This window comes from Symphalangus syndactylus, chromosome 10 (assembly GCF_028878055.3).
Source record: "Symphalangus syndactylus isolate Jambi chromosome 10, NHGRI_mSymSyn1-v2.1_pri, whole genome shotgun sequence".
In the NCBI taxonomy this organism is placed as follows: domain Eukaryota; kingdom Metazoa; phylum Chordata; class Mammalia; order Primates; family Hylobatidae; genus Symphalangus; species Symphalangus syndactylus.
In genome coordinates this window covers 41569149-41586253 of record NC_072432.2, presented here as the reverse complement: position 1 = coordinate 41586253, position 17105 = coordinate 41569149, and the positions used below count along the sequence as shown (strand labels likewise).

The 17105-nt window shown below is 35.9% G+C and overlaps 1 long non-coding RNA gene across 1 annotated transcript in view; it reads left to right on the top strand.

Annotated features, from left to right (window-relative positions):
* LOC134731628 (uncharacterized) overlaps positions 1 to 17105 on the top strand; it is a 324197-nt gene that overhangs the window by 163401 nt on the left and 143691 nt on the right. The window lies entirely within an intron of this gene.

The following is a 17105-nucleotide window of genomic DNA, read 5'->3' as shown; positions in this document are numbered from 1 at the left end:
ATAACTAGTAGAAGAAGAATAAGAAAAAAAAAAAAAAGGGAATATAGATGAAGAGCCCCCTTAGAAAGTTCCACGAACACTTTAGATTCTGTATCTGGTAGTGAATTTGATGTACAAAGTTTTGTCTTGTTCCGTGGCCTTTCTTCAAATGGTAACACATCTCTTTAATTTATTTAATTAAGTCAATACTCCACACTGCTTGATGTTTAATGCAAACTGACATGCTATTTTGACCACAGTGCCAAACTCACTGTGTAAGAATCACCTAGGGAATTTCTTAATTATAAAGATTCCTGAACATACCTCTAGAAGTTTTACTTTAATAGGTTAAGGGGAGGGTCTAGGAATCTGTATTTTTAAATGCTTTCCCTGTGATTCTGATGTAGAGCCCATGAGAGAAGTATTAATTCCCACTATGTATAATCAACAATTCAATAAAAACATAGCTTTCATAAGAAGATAATTTATTAAATTTCTAGACAATCATCATTTCTTGGTTTCCCACAGGCTATTTCTATCACTTTTCTAAATTGTACTTTTTCTTATTATTTATCAGAGAGTTACTTTAGAAGGAGAGAACAGGATTGGAAATGTGTGTTAATGTCATCTATTCACTTACCCAATCCATAGTAAATATTCATGTAGAGTCAATTGCAGGAGTGGGGAGGGGGAAAGAATTAAAATCTAATGAAAGTTAATCAAAGAGAAGAACTTCCTTCAGGCTGGCCATGCATGTCTGTGGTTTGTCTGTCATTTATAATGCTGCAGCCTCTGGTTCATAGTCAAGCTGTAATTCTGCCAGTTAATGTATCCAATTAACCCCACTAATGAGCTAATCAACAGTGTAAAATCTGTGTAAAATCACTGAGGATGTATGATGAATGGGAAATGCACTGAACTCTCCTAATATAAAAAGTGCTTTACTGCACTTGTTAAAGTGGCACTGTCTTATCCCTCTCTAAAGGGTAATTTATCACCAGGGTCCGTAACAGTGCCATGCCCTGATAAGGCAGAGGTGGCAATAAACCCATCAGAAAATGATTACTCAGGAATGTGGAGCAATTACGATGTCTCCGTGTATCAGAGTCACAGCCTGGAGAGCAAATGTGCTTTTCTGTTGATTCAGGGTTCAAAGAACCAGCAGTAAACTTGAAGGTGATCCATAACTTGTAAATGGATGGTATTTTATATGCATGTATATTCATTTAAAATCCTCTGAAGCAAGTGTTTCTAGTATACCAAGCTCCATAATACTGTTCTATTGTAAATGAAGATAGTGATTCATTCCAGAAACTCCTTATTGTAAGGATAGGGCAATACAAATTTGGTAGCCTTGTAGGAGCTATCAATTTTCTCTAAACATCAATCTTCTCTTATGGAAAGACTTTCATCAGCAAATTCATAGTCCTTTTCTCTTATTCATATACGAAGGTAACGTTCTAGAAAGGCTCACTCACATCTGAGAAATTCAGGCCTTCCTTGTGGCATAGGATTCAGAGACATTCTCTTCAGGATAGATCACAAAACAAATCCCAGCGTATGTTCTCTCTCTTAGTATCCTTTTATGGCACAGTCCTTGGATATTTTATCTTTTGAATCAGTTGGAAATCAAGGGTCAGCTTCCAGGAAAAAAAAAAAGTGGCATACCATGTTCATTTCTGGATAATCCTCTACTCTATTTGCTACTGTAGATGATGTAAATCCTTGTCAGTATTTTCATGTTTCTATATCTGGTCACTTTTCTCAAAATTGTGGTCCTCAAAGCAGGCATTCCCCCACTTTTTTACCTTATAATATCTCTCTACCTTTCTTTTAACTACAGTTGGTCATCTTGCCTCTAACAGAAGACATGGCCCACCTTCTTTCTAAGGCTAATTCTCCCTCTCATATTGATAATCTTATCCATGCTCTATTGGTTATACTTTTACATGTTCAATCTCTACTTTTATCCCGTTTTCCATATTTTCATCTAAAAAATATGCTCAACATCACTCTTATTCATGGTAGAAAGATATTTCAGGGTGGAAAATATTTTTCTTCCACTCTGAATTTCCCTTTAGTTACTGTACTTGTTCTTAATATTACTTAAAAATGTACTTTTTGCTTACTGTCTCCTCTTTGCCAATGCATATACTAACTTAACCTAATAATCTTCTCTCTCCAAACCTGCTTTCTCAAAGGTCATTAACCTCTCAAATATCAAACACTGTGATTCTGTGATAGTGATCATCACCTCTTTGAAAAAAATCTCACACACTAAAGTACATTTGCTTCCCCCAAATTATCATGCCCTCACTTTCTATGACAACTGTATTTTTGGTCTCCTTACATCTCTGATTACTTTTCTTAAAATTATCTTCCATAGGCTTTAGTCTGCTATTCTTTTTATGTATATATTTTACAATATGATTCAATGTACACATTTAAAAATATTCCTACCATGCCTATATACACAACTAGAGTATAGTTCTTGCCCAATAGTTTGATTATATCCTCGATAGTCCAAAGTATGAAACTGCAGTTCTGAACTCATATGTGAATTCCAGGTCTGAATTTCTAAAATCCACTAGCTATTGTTGATATCTCAAACATAATATTTGAAAAATTTAGCTTGTTAAATCATACTACTCAATCAGTATTTCCTTTTTGGGTTACAAAGAATTTCCACTAAAATTAACTTAGATTAAAGAGGAATTTATTGGACATATACTTGGGTGTGACTAGACTAACAATAGTTAAGTGTCTGTATCCTTGTTCTCCCACCTTGTTTATAAGTGTCAGTTTTATGAAGTCCAATAAAACCCATTCATTTCATAGGGTAAGGAAGGTGATTGCCAGTAACTCCTGATTTTCATTGTCTTAGTCTGCTCAGGCTGTTGTAACAAAATATTATAGATTGGGTGGCTTAAACAGCAGAAATTTGTTCCTCATAGTTCTGGAGGCTGGGAATTTCCAGACTAGGGTGCCAACTGATTTGGTTCCCAGTGAGGGTCTCCTACCTGGTTTGCAGACAGCCTGCATCTTGCTGTTATTCTCACATGATGGAGAGAGAAAAAGATCATCTCTCTTGTGTCTCTTCTTATCCAGGTGCTAATCCTATTCATGAAGTCTCTACCCTCATAACCTAGTAACCTATCAGAGGCCCCAGCTTCAAATAAGATTACATAGAGGATTAGGGCTTCCACATATAAATTTGCAGGGCGGGGAGAAGGACAAATATTTAGTCCAAAGGATTCATATTTGAGCTTCAAATTTGGAAGTTTTGACTGGATCTTTTTTCCTAGTTCCAGTTTGCAAAATCAGAGAGAATTCCTCTAATTAGCTAATTTTAGGCCATTTGAGAGACACCTGACCATTGTAAGCTCATAAGTGAAGTGAGGCTGATCTCAGAGGTTATGGCATTGTTCTAATCCAGGCGTGCACTTCAACTGACACCTATTACTACCTACCTTTTGTTTCTGAACTGTGGCATCAACCAAATCACAAAAGCTAAATATTGTAGCATTATCTTTACCACTTTTCTTTTTCTCTAAAGCCAATCACCACACTTTAGTCATTCTATTTCTACATTGTCTTACTTGTATTTCCATTTTCCTCTTTTTCCAGTGCCAATGCTGTAGTTCAAACCAGACATCATATCCCTCCTAGACTATTGCTACATTGATTTCCAACATGAATCTCAAATATTTTTAGAGCACTCTTTCTAGCCAAGTCAAAGATGATGATTACTCTCAGCATACATGCAGACTATAATTTCTCTCTTCCCTCCATTTACAGCCATTTTTTAACTTTTTCTTTTAGTATAGAAGGTTATAACACAACGTTATAATCAAATCTTATGGGAAAGTTGCCAATTAATACCTTCTGTCTTGAATTTCTCCACTTTCTTGTTTCTAGAAACTGGCAGAGGTTTTCACCTAGAACAACCAATTAAACCAACCCTTTTAAATCACTAAATACATCCATCTTGCTAAATTGGCTATCAGTTATCTGTTTCCTTTTTACTCAAACCTTAGCAGTATTTGATACAGATACTCACTTTTCATTCTTTACTTTCTTCTTGTTTTTTACTTTCTACTTCTTTCCAATTTATTTCTTATTTTATAGATGTTTTATTTTCATTGTTCATTGCCAGATCTATATCTTTTCTCAAACTCCAAATGTTGATATTCCCCAGGGTTCAGTCCTTAGGCCTCATTTTTTTTCCTTATATTGGCTTTCTGCATAGGTTACCTGTGCAACATTCTCTGCCCTCTGTACATATAGACTTATTCTTGATCACATTAACATACTGTGACTCTCTGGCATATCTATCATTTCTTTAATACTTCCATATTTCTTCAATACTTCCATATTTCTTCAATACATCCTATGCCCACAGAATTGACATTGATCAAGTCCTTACCCCTTCTCTGCCTTAGATATCAACACTGTTATCTCTAAGACTCAACTCAGTGCCACCTATCCCATAAAACCTTTCCTGATAATCCCTCCCATATCAACTGGAACAAATTATTCCAGGTTTTTTCTCTGTGTGTAATTTGTGCTTCTTTTAACCACTTATTTCTTATTCTTTTATATTTTGCTATCAAATATTTGACTGGCCCCCCAGACTGTCATTCAATAAAATAATGCTATGATCAGTCTTTGGCACACCATTCAGGCACTCATAGCTAACCTGTCTATAATGTAAATGTATAAATTCAATTTCACCAGAAAACCTAGAATTTTGATCCCTATATAGTTCAGTCTATATGACTTGTCTCCTCTCAGGAAATTTTATCCATCTTTCCAAAGTCTGATTTGCTTCCCAGAACTAGTTCGATTAAATTCTTATTCTCAGTCACAAGTTAGTAGGCAATAAATTTGTAATATTTAAATATTACACTTATTAATTCTATTAAATTTATTTAACTTGAATTGTTGTTATTGATTTATTTGAAACTAAAAAGGTATTCATTTGGTTTTACATAAATCCCTCTTGCCTTATTCAAATGAGAAAAAATAATTATAGATGTTAACTTACTGAGGTTCACAGATCAATACAGGAAAGAGTTAAGTCTTTAACGCATTTTTTTTAACTCCCAAACTCAGACTTTTAGACTCTTTCCCCCTCTCTTAATCAATTTCCTCCTCCCCTTTACTCCTCCCTTTCTGGCCCTAGCAGAATGTCTCCCACCCCACTAGGAGTCCTGTAAATATTTGCTGAATTGCTTATAACTTTTGTGGAAGTTAGTAGTTTTGCCGTGGAAATGCTGGGAGGCAGGGAAGGTTAATTGAACATAAGTCTCAAGGTGTCTGTGTTATTTCTCTCTTCAGTACTAGCTGGCAAAAGGCGTTTTTCTTTTTTTCCCAATGCCTCTTACAACCAGCCACAGGGGGCCTTGCAAAGCTTAGGGCAAAGTCAAATAACTCAGTCAACCCATTCTAGGGAGGCTCTGGTATGTGCTTGGAAAGAGATCACAAAGTTGGAAGAAAGAAGAAAGCTCACTTCAAACAAAGCGATATAATTGTAGTACTTGATAGTAAGAACACACATCTGTTACTTTACAGGATCAGATTATTTACAGCATGTGTAAAACATACAGGTTTTCTAATAGACTTACTGAAATTTGACAATACTGAAAACAAAATAAGACAAAAACATTGTAGTGGGAAGGGGTCTTTACATTTTTCTCTGTATAGAACATTTTAAAATTACAACCAATAGTTGATATTAATGATCCAATTAAGAAAATGTTTCAGAGTAAAAAACTACAAACTCTGCTGCCTAGCCAGATAAAATGATGTTACAGAATAATGCCTTACCTTTCTAGTAAGACATAATATTCATGGCTGGTCATTCTGTTATGTTAATTCAAAATTAATTTTTATATTTAAAAAGTTATGTCAGGTTTATATTTTTAAAAGATGAATAATCACTTCCATTTTACAAAAAATATTATGCTCCATAATTGTTCACATGTTCAGTTCCTCTGTGGTTACATTGACTATGGTAGGAGCAGAGAAAAAATCGTTGAAAGACTGTTTATATCTAGACCATGAAGTGGAAGAAAGCTTCTGGTTATAGTCATATTTAGAGTTAATGCAATGCTTTAGGATTAGGTAAACTTTAAATTCTAAATGTTCACATCACTGACACTATGCCTGATCATCTTTGATTTACCCAATCCAAATTCTTAGAAAGAGTTGTTTTTTTTTTTTCATTCTACTTATGCAGGAAAACATTAACTCACCAAAGCATGTATTCTGTTCTCCCACTCAGTCATAGAGATCCTGCTCAAGAGATCCTTAGATTTATGTAACTAAAGCCACTTAGTACTCTAAGAAGCCCTTTCCAAAAACTCTATATAAAATATTACCAATAAGTAAAAAAGTTAATACTTTAACTTGCATTCCTCCAGCTAATAAAGCTTCTACATATTTAAGAAATTTTAGTTATTTTTGTGAAATATCACTTTGTTGGACTTTGTCTAATACTTTCTTCATAATTAAATTCATAGTAGACATTTTTGTCAAAATCACAGCATAAATGATGTTGTATCCTTCTCTGTATAGCACATCAAAAAGCATATGGCATGTAATTTTTCAATTTCTGGCAATGAAAAAATTCATCACTTGCTTAAGTTGGTATGTTCTAGATTTCTCCATCAAAAAGATACCTTTACTTCTTTATAATGAAAAACAATTAGTGGGGCAGTCCTTTGAACTACGTGAACATACTTTTTCCTACTAAAGTTTACCCCATGTTTTCTTTTCTAAAAAAAATTATAGAATAGTTTTATATTTACAGAAAATCTTCCAAGATAGTACAGAGTTCTTTCACTTATCATAATCAGTTGCTTTGATATTAATATCTTGCATTAGATGATACATTTTTGATCATTAATAATTGACTACTGACACTAAATATAGTCCATACATTAGCTGGTTTATTTAGTTGTTATGTAATGTTCTTTTTCTGAGTTCTTTTTTTTTGAGACAGAGTTCCACTCTGTTGCCCAGCCTGGAGTGCAGTGGCGTGACCCCAGCTCACTGCAATCTCCGCCTCCCTGGTTCAAATAATTCTCCTGCCTCAGTCGCTCGAGTAGCTGGGATTACAGGCATGTACCACTACGCCTGGCTAATTTTTGTATTTTTAGTAGAGATGGGGTTTCACCATATTGGCCAGGCTGGTCTCGAACTCCTGACCTCAGGTGATCTGTCTGCCTCGGCCTCCCAAGTATGAACTCATAGATACTTATTTTTACTTTAGGTAAGAGCTCAGTTCTATGTTATTTATTTTTTCACTCAATTTGTTCCAGCTTTGTCACTAAGAGCTATTTCACTTGGCTCCTGTACTTCTTTGACATATTTCATTCTTTTCTATAATTTCAACTTTCATATTCTGGGAGAACTGTGAATGTTTATTGCATAGGTATATTGAATGGTGCTGAGTTTGGGTTATGATTGATCCTATCACACAGGTAGTGAGCATAGTACCTGATAGGTAGTTTTTCAACCCTTGCCCTCCTCTCTCCCTCCCTCTTCTAGTAGTCCTTAGTGTCAATTGTTGCCATCTTTATAGCCATGAGTACCCAATATTTAGCTCCCACATATAAGTGAGAACATGAAGCATTTGATTTCCATTCTTGTGTTAATTTGCTTAGGACAATAGCCTCTAGCTGCATCCATGTTGCTGCAAAGGTCATGATTTTATTCTTTTGTATGACTGCATAGTAATCCATAGTGTACATGTGCCACATTTTCTTTATACAATCCACCATTGATCGGTACCTAGGTTGATTCCATGTCTTTGCCATTGTGAATAGTGCTGCAATGAATATACTAGGGCATGTGTCTTTTTGGTGGAGTAATTTATTTTATTTTTTATTATATACCTAGTAATGAGATTGCTGAGTCAAATGGTAGTACTGTCTTAAGTTATCTGAGAAATTGCCAAACTGCTTTCCATAGTGGCTGAACTAATTTACATTCCCACTAACAGCATATAAGCATTCCTTTTTTTCCACAGCCTCTCCAGCATCTGGTTTTTTTTGTTTGTTTTTTTTTTTTGACTTTTTACTAATAGCCATTCTGTCACGGAGATGGTATCTCCTTGCTGTTTTTATTTGCATCCCTTTAATGATGAGTGATGTTGAACATTTTGTCATATGTTTATTGACCACTTGTTTGTCTTATTTTGAGAAGTGTCTGTTCATGTCTTTTGCCCACTTTTTAATGAAGTTATTTGATATTTGTTTGTTTAATTATTTAGATTCCTTGTAGTTTCTGGATATTAGACCTTTGTCAGAGGTATAGTTTGAGAATATTTTCTCCCATTCTGTGGGTTTTCTGTTTACTCCAATGATAGTTTCTTTTGATGTGCTGAAGCTTTTTAATTTAGTTAGGTCCCACTTGTCAATTTTTGTTTTTGTTGCAATTGCTTTAGAGAACTTTGTCATACATTCTTTCCTAAGGCTGATGTCATTGGTTTGTTTTTTAAGCACTTCCTTGCTATCTGGTATCACTAGATGCTTTAGGCTTATCTTACATATTTGCTACCCTAGACTTCTTCCAAGGAGCTCTATTTTTTCTGTTAGAAACTAAGATAATACTAGGTTCTCAGTATGCTCATTGCTCCTGGGGTATTATTACTTCTAAGCTTTTTTAGGTGACACAACTTGGAAATTTGTTTCTATTATGCCCTGTGTACACATACATATTTATAAGTATTTCTATATCTATCAGTTTTTAAACATTATTAAATTAAACATGAGTTTATACTGATGTCTCCAACTTAATTTGGTATTAAAAGGTTCATTCTACTCCTGCTCCTTTGATTGTAAGGGAAAAAAAGGCTTCCAGTATCTATAATTTGTTTATGTGTTTGTTCAGTCCAAGTATGTATATATAGTGGTTTCAGAATTACTAACTCATAGACCTATGAGAAACAACTTCACCAACTAGAGTATAGCACTTATGCACAATTCATGTTTTCTTCAGTCTTACTGTCTCCCCTTATCTCCAAAGTCACTTGGGTGAGCAATTTTTCGCCCTAATTCCTTCAGTGATGTCACACATTTGTAATACAATTAAATTATTTTCCCACAATTTGTATTCTATCCTGGGATCCCTTGACCTCCCAAGTTACATTTGCATACATTAAATGTTACGTTTTGGATTTAAGGTTCTGCATGTTTGACAAATTCAGCAATCACACAAGAGTTTTACACTCTTAAAATACAATCTCCTGTGCTTCACTTATACAATGCTCCCTAAAATCCTGGAAACCACTGATAGGTGTTTTGCCTCTTCCAAAATGTCATCTAATGGAATGATACGATATGTAACCTTTTCACACAAGCTTCTTTCACTTAGCAATATAAATGAAAAATTTATTAATGTCATTGTGTTCATTTCTTTTTATTACTGAATTTAATTCCATTGTATTGATGTATAATAGGGTGTTTTATCCATTCATCTTCTAAAACACATCTTAGCCACTTTCATGTTTTGGAGATAACTGCTGTAAATACTCAAATGCAAAATTTTGGTTGACATAAGTTTTCAAACCAGATAGATAAATACCTAAACGTGCCCTTGCTAGGTTGTATCAGTTGTCTATGTTTAATTGTATATGAAACTGCCAGATTGTCTCCCAAAGTGACTATACCAGTTTGCATTCCCACCAGCAAAAGACAAGATTTCTTGTTGCTCCACATCCTTGTCAGAAATCAGGACTTTCTTAAGAACTCTCCCCTCTTTTTCCATGAACGTATCAATTTTAACGTATTATATTATTGCCATTACATCATTAATTTTGATGCTCACATTTCTCAGATTTGTCTAGTCAGAGCCCATTTAAGTTCTTCCTTTTGCTTTTGACACATATTTAGTATTGACAAGTTTCTAAACAGACAACCAAATGAACTAAACAGCAGCAATAAAAACACAGAGGAAGAAGGTCAGAATCCAGAGTTGCTATGTTGTCTAAAATGTCTAGTTTTCAACAAAAATTCTTAAGACATGAAAAGAAGCCTAAAAGTGTGACTAGTGCACGGGATTACAAAAAAGACACTATCTATAAGGAAACCTAGATATTGGATTCAAGGAAAAAGACTTCAAGGTAGCTGTTATAACTATATTCAAAGAAGTAAAGAAAACAATGCTTAAATAATTTAATTGTGATGACAATAACTCAGAAAATAGAGAATCTCAGTAAATATATAGGAATGCTTGAATAAAGAACCAAATAGAAATTTTGGAGTTGAGAAGTACAATAAATGAAAGAGAAAATTTACCAGACAGGCTTGAGCCTGACAGAACAAAAAAAAAAATGAATCAATAAGCTTGAAATTGCTCAATGAAAATTATTCAATCTTAAAACTAGGGAGAGGCTGGGCATGGTGGCTCATGCTTGTAATCACAGCACTGTGAGAGGCCAAGGTGCGTGAATCGCTTGAACCCAGGAGTTCAAGAGCAGCCTGGGCACCATAGCGAGACTGATGAAAGAAAGAAAGGAAGAAAGAAGGAAAGAAAAGAAAGAAAGAAAGAAGAAAGGAAGAAAGAAAGAAAGAAAGAAAGAAAGAAAGAAAGAAAGAAAGAAAGAAAGAGAAAGAAAGAAGAGAAAAAATTATGAAAAACAAGAATTCAGAGATTTGTGAGAAAATATCAAGCCTATTAACATGGATATAATGTGACTGCCAGATAGAAAAAAGGAGGGGCAGAAAAATATTGGAAGAAATAAGGCTCAAAAATGTCCCACATTTGATGTAAATATTAATTTACAGATCCAAGAAGCTCAACAATTCCTACATTGGATAAACACAAAGATATCTAAACCTAGATATACCAAAGTCAAATTGCTGAAAAACAAAGAGAAATTCTTCAAAACAATAGGAGAGATACAACTCAACATGCAGAGTAAGAGCCATGCAATTGATAAATTACTTATAATTTGAAATAATGAAGGCAAGAAGGCAGTGGGATTTACACATTTCCTGCAGCCTATTTTATAGATTCCTAAGCCAGAAGTTTCATTGCTTCAACAAAAGTATGTTACACTTCTTAATGCCTTTCCTTATATCTTTGGTAATCAGTTAAGGATCTCTTTTTCTCTCTTTCTTTCTACCTATCTCTATGTATCAGAAAAAAATACATTATTCAACATGCTGATATACTTTTTATCTTCAAGTGTTTAACTTTGTGTTTCAATAATTTTTATTCACTTCAATCAATTATAGCATTTTTTATTGTTAGAGGAGACCTGGATATAGTTAAATATTAGTATACTCTCTTGAGGCCAAATAATGAATGTTACACTTGCCAATAAATTCAGAGGAAAAGTGCATTTTTAAAAAATGTTGAGTTATAAAGCATAGAGCACATATAAATTGATTTTGGGTGACCAATATTTGAAGTTTTGTGATTTTGAGGTTATCTTGTTCTATGTGGAAGAAATTTCATGAGACAGAGTCCATCCTACCAAAACAGCACAGCAAAATAGGTGGCTTAATCCTTCACACTGTCTCAAACACCAAAGTATCCCTTTGAGCTATTTTACCTCTTGAACACTAGCCTTAATATTATTTTTAGTCTAATTAATACATACACAATATTTGGGTCTGCAATTTTTTTTGTAATTAAATGTAATTGTTTGGCAACTCAATCCTTTGAGAAGGCCTGGAAAAATGTTAACTTTTATAACTAATGTAAAACTAGTGACTAATTTTCCTATTAGTCACTAGTTTTAAGTGAGTGGGTGTCATGAGTCAAGGTTTCAGCATTCAGCAGGACTACTAGCTGGCTGCTATTTCTATGATCCTCTGATACCCTTTGACCTATCCCAGCCTACAGCTTTCAGGCACTTCCTCTTGTACTCTTCTACCCACATCTCAAACCACAAAACTCCTGTTTAAGGCAGACTAAGTTATGAATCAGAGCACTGGGTAGAGTCAATACACCTCTATTTTATTTGGTACTCGTAACTCACCTCTGCTCTCTCAAAGCAATAAGAAAATCTTTTCAGGCTACCATGACTTCACAAGCAGAAGCTAGAAATGAGGAAGCCTAGATTTAGTTTTGTGATTTTCATCTTTTAATAACAGTACATTTGAACAGTAAGTAGGTTTTTGAAAGCCTAGGAATCAAACAAGCTAACATTATGGTGACGATTTTTGAAATATGGATTTTAGCCTACATGGCAATTTAATTGCTAGTTAGAAGCAAATCCTGTCCTGTAGCAATAGGGTTAGTCAGTATTTCTGAAAATTCAATACTGAGCTATTGATTCATGGCTGCTATGATATGAGGGCTTGCTGAAATAGCAAGGGTTTCCAGTTAAGGTAATTCTGAACAATAAAATTGTTTAAAGGAAAAAGCTGTTAAGATAACAAATACATTTAAGTCAAACCAAACCAGACTATTAGGAACTTGGAAATCTGTAAACTTGACTAATAGTGGCTGTGTTGTTTAGATTTGAAAAGTAGGAAAGACATGCTTTTAAAATGATTTCTTTACTACTGTTTCCAAAAGCAGTTCAGCTACTTGTTGCAATAAATCTGCTAGAAATATTTTTCTGAACAAGAAAATATAATCTCATACATAATAAGACCTAGAGTCTTGACAATAATAAAGGCTATATGAAATTAGTATGGACTACGTTTATTCAGGCCCAAAATCTTTTGTGTGCCTTTTCCTCTCTCTATGGCTTTGTGAACATGTCTGTCCAACACTGACATTTCTTACAAGTCTCAGGAAGAGAGTAAGTTATTAAATAGGTAAAAATCCCCTAAATACCTCAAACTCCTTAAATATATGCCAGTTTTCCTCCAGGAGGAAATATATTACCTCATATATATGTATATGTATATGTATATGTATATGTATATGTATATGTATATGTATATGTATATATATATATATATACACACCACACATATATATATACACCTCATATATATATACCTTATATATATAGATATAATATATATTACCTCATACCTACTCAGTATTTATTGCTTTCTTTTCTGATGTTCAAAATCTTTCAAATCTTTATTTTCCTAATTTTTTTGTATCAAGTTAATAAATAAGATATACTACAGTGTTTTCCTTCCTCATAGTACTTGCATTTTCACCATTAAATACATTTTAAGTGATAAGTGTGATACTCACCAGAGGTCCTGAATTTGAAAGAAATTTTCTGCGTTAATGTTTTTCAATTCAGTGATGCGAGAAAAACAAAATTTCTAGGACATTTGTATGAAAATGTATGTGAGTGAGGAGGAGAAGGGATTGTCCAGACGTAAATATGACTCCTTGGACAATTATGACATATTTGTTCCACTCCCCACTTTATGACTGAAAAGTAGTCACCTATCAAGTCAACTTAAATCAGTACCATCACCCTTCATTCTGTTGCCAGCCACCTCTGCTTTCACCTACTCTCAGATTCTGTCCCGTATCATGAGGAACCGTTGTCAGATAAAGCCCAATAACCAGCATAGGATATGTTGTGTCAAATAACAGGTATTAGAAAATAAGGAACACGATTTCTTATCTGATAAAATTTATTCCTTTAGGACAATTCTGGTTGGTCTGAGAGTTGATTTCTTTCCTTTGAGAGAGAGTCTATAGCAGTGCTTCTCAACCTTCAGTGTACATTAGGATCATCTTGAGAGTTTTTAAAAACATCGATGTCTGGCCTCAACCCAAGGATCTTCATTTAATTGATTTAGGAAGAAGCCTGGACATTGATTGTTTTTAAAGTTTCCAGAGTTATTCTAATATGCAGCTGAAGTCTCGAATGTTGAGGCCCCCTCAAAAGCCATAGTGCAAACAATATGTTATTTTATTATAGTTTAAAAAGTAATGTATATTTATTTTTGTGTATTCTTAAAGTTTATTCACATTTAATCTTGTTTCATTTTCAAAATGTGATATATGAAGGTACTCTGACACATTACAAAAGTGTAAAGGGTTAATTGACTAAATGAGGTCCTCCTATAGGTAGTTCATGCCAGATAGTGAAATCCAACTATGCTATGCTATGCTGTGCTAGCCAAGGATTCTTTCTAAAAGAATGTATTTTCCTAAAGAGACTTCTCTTGAGTTCTGATCCTATAAGAAGTCATCTGAAAGTGTATATCGATCAAATAAGCTGGGAAAATTCTTTAGAACATATGTTAATTTTGAATGTTTTTAATAAGGTTGGTTTTTTTTTTAAAGACAGGGTTCTGCTTTGTCACCCAGGCTGGAATGCAGTGGTGGAATCATAGCTCACTATAACCTCAAACTCTTGCCCTCAAGCAATCCTCCACCTCAGCCTTCCAAAGTATTGAATTATAGGTGCGAGTCACTGCACCAGGTCTGAATTGATTATTTAAAACTGCTCTTTGAAGTCCTCTAGTGAAATAAATCACTTGGGGTAATTAAGCCTGCATTTTCCTAACTCATTTGACTATAAAATATGTTTTGTAATAACACATAGTAATATTTAGTAAATCTTAATCTAAACACATGTTGAAAATTACTGTCCTATATCACACTATTCTACTTCACATATACAATAAACCTCATTAAAGAATCTTTATAAAAATATTATGAATTAATGATATTTCCTAAAGTTCAGAATGCTAGAGAGTGTCTTACTCTCCTACCATCTATAATAAGATAGTGTAAGTTCCAAAAAAATACTCTAATAATGTTTTTTAACTTATGGAAATGGCTGCAAATCTATTGAATAGTTTGTGTTTAAAAATTCACTTAAAGTGTGATCATAATAGAAAAAATATAAATTGGACTTTTTATATTAGATGAGTTCACAAACATTTATGTTTCTATCTATATATTACTGATATCAGTGGCAGCCTATCAGAAGCAGCCGCTGTGTAGTCGCCAGCTGCCACAGGGGAGGCACCTCCAGGGCTGTGAGCTCCATGTGCGCTCCACTGAGTGGGCAGGAGCTGGGAACAGGCAGGAGACCAGCTTTCTTCTGAGTTGGCAGAGAGGGAGCCCTGCCTCCTGGGAGCAGCTGCAGCTGCCCAACCATACATCGCTGCATTCCCACGGGGCCTCGGAATCCCTCCCTGCCCCTAGGGGCTAGGAAGTGCTGCTCTGGCTACCTGGCCTCTTCCTGCTCCCTGCTTTGATTTTGCAAAGTTGAGGCTGAGCCTGGGCACTGTCATGATCTGGCTGGATGTGCACTCACTCAGGGCAGCACTGACATGCCAGCCCCCTGCTGCTTAGGCCCCCTCCAGGCTTTGGGTGCTGAGGAGCACAGGAGGGAGGTAAAGAGGGTGCTGAGGGCATCTTGGCAGGGACCTAAAGGCACCCCTCTCCATGAACAACATGACTGATGGCAGCCAGAGGCAGACAGGCTCCTGGATGGAAAGTGGTAGGTCCCCAGTGAAGCCCCACTTTCAAGCCAGGGACAGCCTGAAGCATGGGAGCTTGGCTGTCAGTTCTGGGTGGAGTCCACAGCCTAAAGTGAGAACTTATGGAGATTTTTACAGGCCCACCCATGGCCACCGGTGGACCAATCAGGACTCACTTCCTCTCTTCTGAAGCACATAGAACCCCCTGGAATCAGCCATACTCACAGAGACATCAGGACTACCAGCTATGGGAAGGAGCTACCCAGTTTGGATCTCCTCCACTCATAGTGATGACCTGCCTGCAGAAAAGAGCTACCCACTCTGGAACTCCTCTTCACCGAGACCTGGACACTCACTGGGATGACCTGCCTGTGGAAAGGAGCTACCCACTCTGGGTCTGCTGAGAGCTGGTCTGTCACTCAGTGAAGCTCCTTTCTGCCTTGCTCACCTTCCAGGTGTCTGTGTACTTCACTCTTCCTGGATGTGGGACAAGAATTTGGGACCTGAATGGTGAGATTGAAAGAGCTATAACACACACAGGGCTGAAATGCCCCTGCTCACCCCCATGTATTGTGATATGGGTGGCATGAAGGAGAGAAAAGGTACAGCCCTTTGGGGAACTCAGACCTGGGGGCTCCCTGAGCCCTGCCTGTGACGACCTCTTTGGGGCTCTGCTGTTCCTGGTGTCTCTAAGCTTCCAGGCTCCACTGCGTTCCCCTCGTTCAGACACAGGCGCCCACAGTGGAAGCCATGTGCAGTACATATGGTTCTGCACAGCCTCACACAGAGCCGGAAACTGTACAAGCACCTGGAGCTGCCCTCCCTGCCACAGCAGCCAGCATGCCTGACTGTGCGCAGTAGCCAGACCCTGTGGTTGCTCACCCACACATCCCTCATTGCTTTTCACTTGGCTTGCCCTTGGCGGGTGCGGTATCTGGGCTGGTAGTGCAAGCCAAGTGCAGCCTGCCAGGCTGAGTGGGTTGAACGAGCTCAGTGGGCACGAGAAATATTCAGGCAGAAGGTGCCACAGCCACAGACGTTTCTGGCTGGTGAAGTGATACCCCAAGAGTCCCGCGACATTGCTATGTAAACACTAATTTATTTTACCAATTTTTGTTAAGTACTGTTAAAGTTTAAGTACATTTTTGGCATTTCGGTGTTTTCTACTACACTCAACTTTAAAGTATTTCTGTGTAGCTTCAGTTGAGCATTCAGTTCAAACAAATCATATAACTAGAAAGATAGACTTAGTGCCTTTTCTTTTTGTAATGAAAGCATGCTGAATAGTGATGCACATGTTGCCCTTTGCCTAATAGAAGACCCTAATGATTCATATTTGCTAAATCATACATTTACTTGGAGACTGTTATCGTAGTGTGTATTCTACAGATGGTTACTTAAAAGCGCACACGTGCACACACACACACACACACACACACAGTGTTTACCTTTCATTAACCACTTATATTTATTGGATATATAATGAATTTAACTGCATATTCTGTAGCTTTAAAGTCTGTCTTTCAGATTTACATTTTTGGTTTTGTTCTCATTTGTTAAGATATTGGCCTATGTCATTAATCATGGCCAAATCTATGTATGTATTGATTTTCTATTTTAGGGGTAATTTCCATTTTAAAATCATCACCAAATAATTTTTCTTTATTATCCTATGTGCTTCTGGGTGTTTCTCTCTGACATTAATTCAATTCAATGATTATTTTTTCATGATAGAGTAATAATAATTGA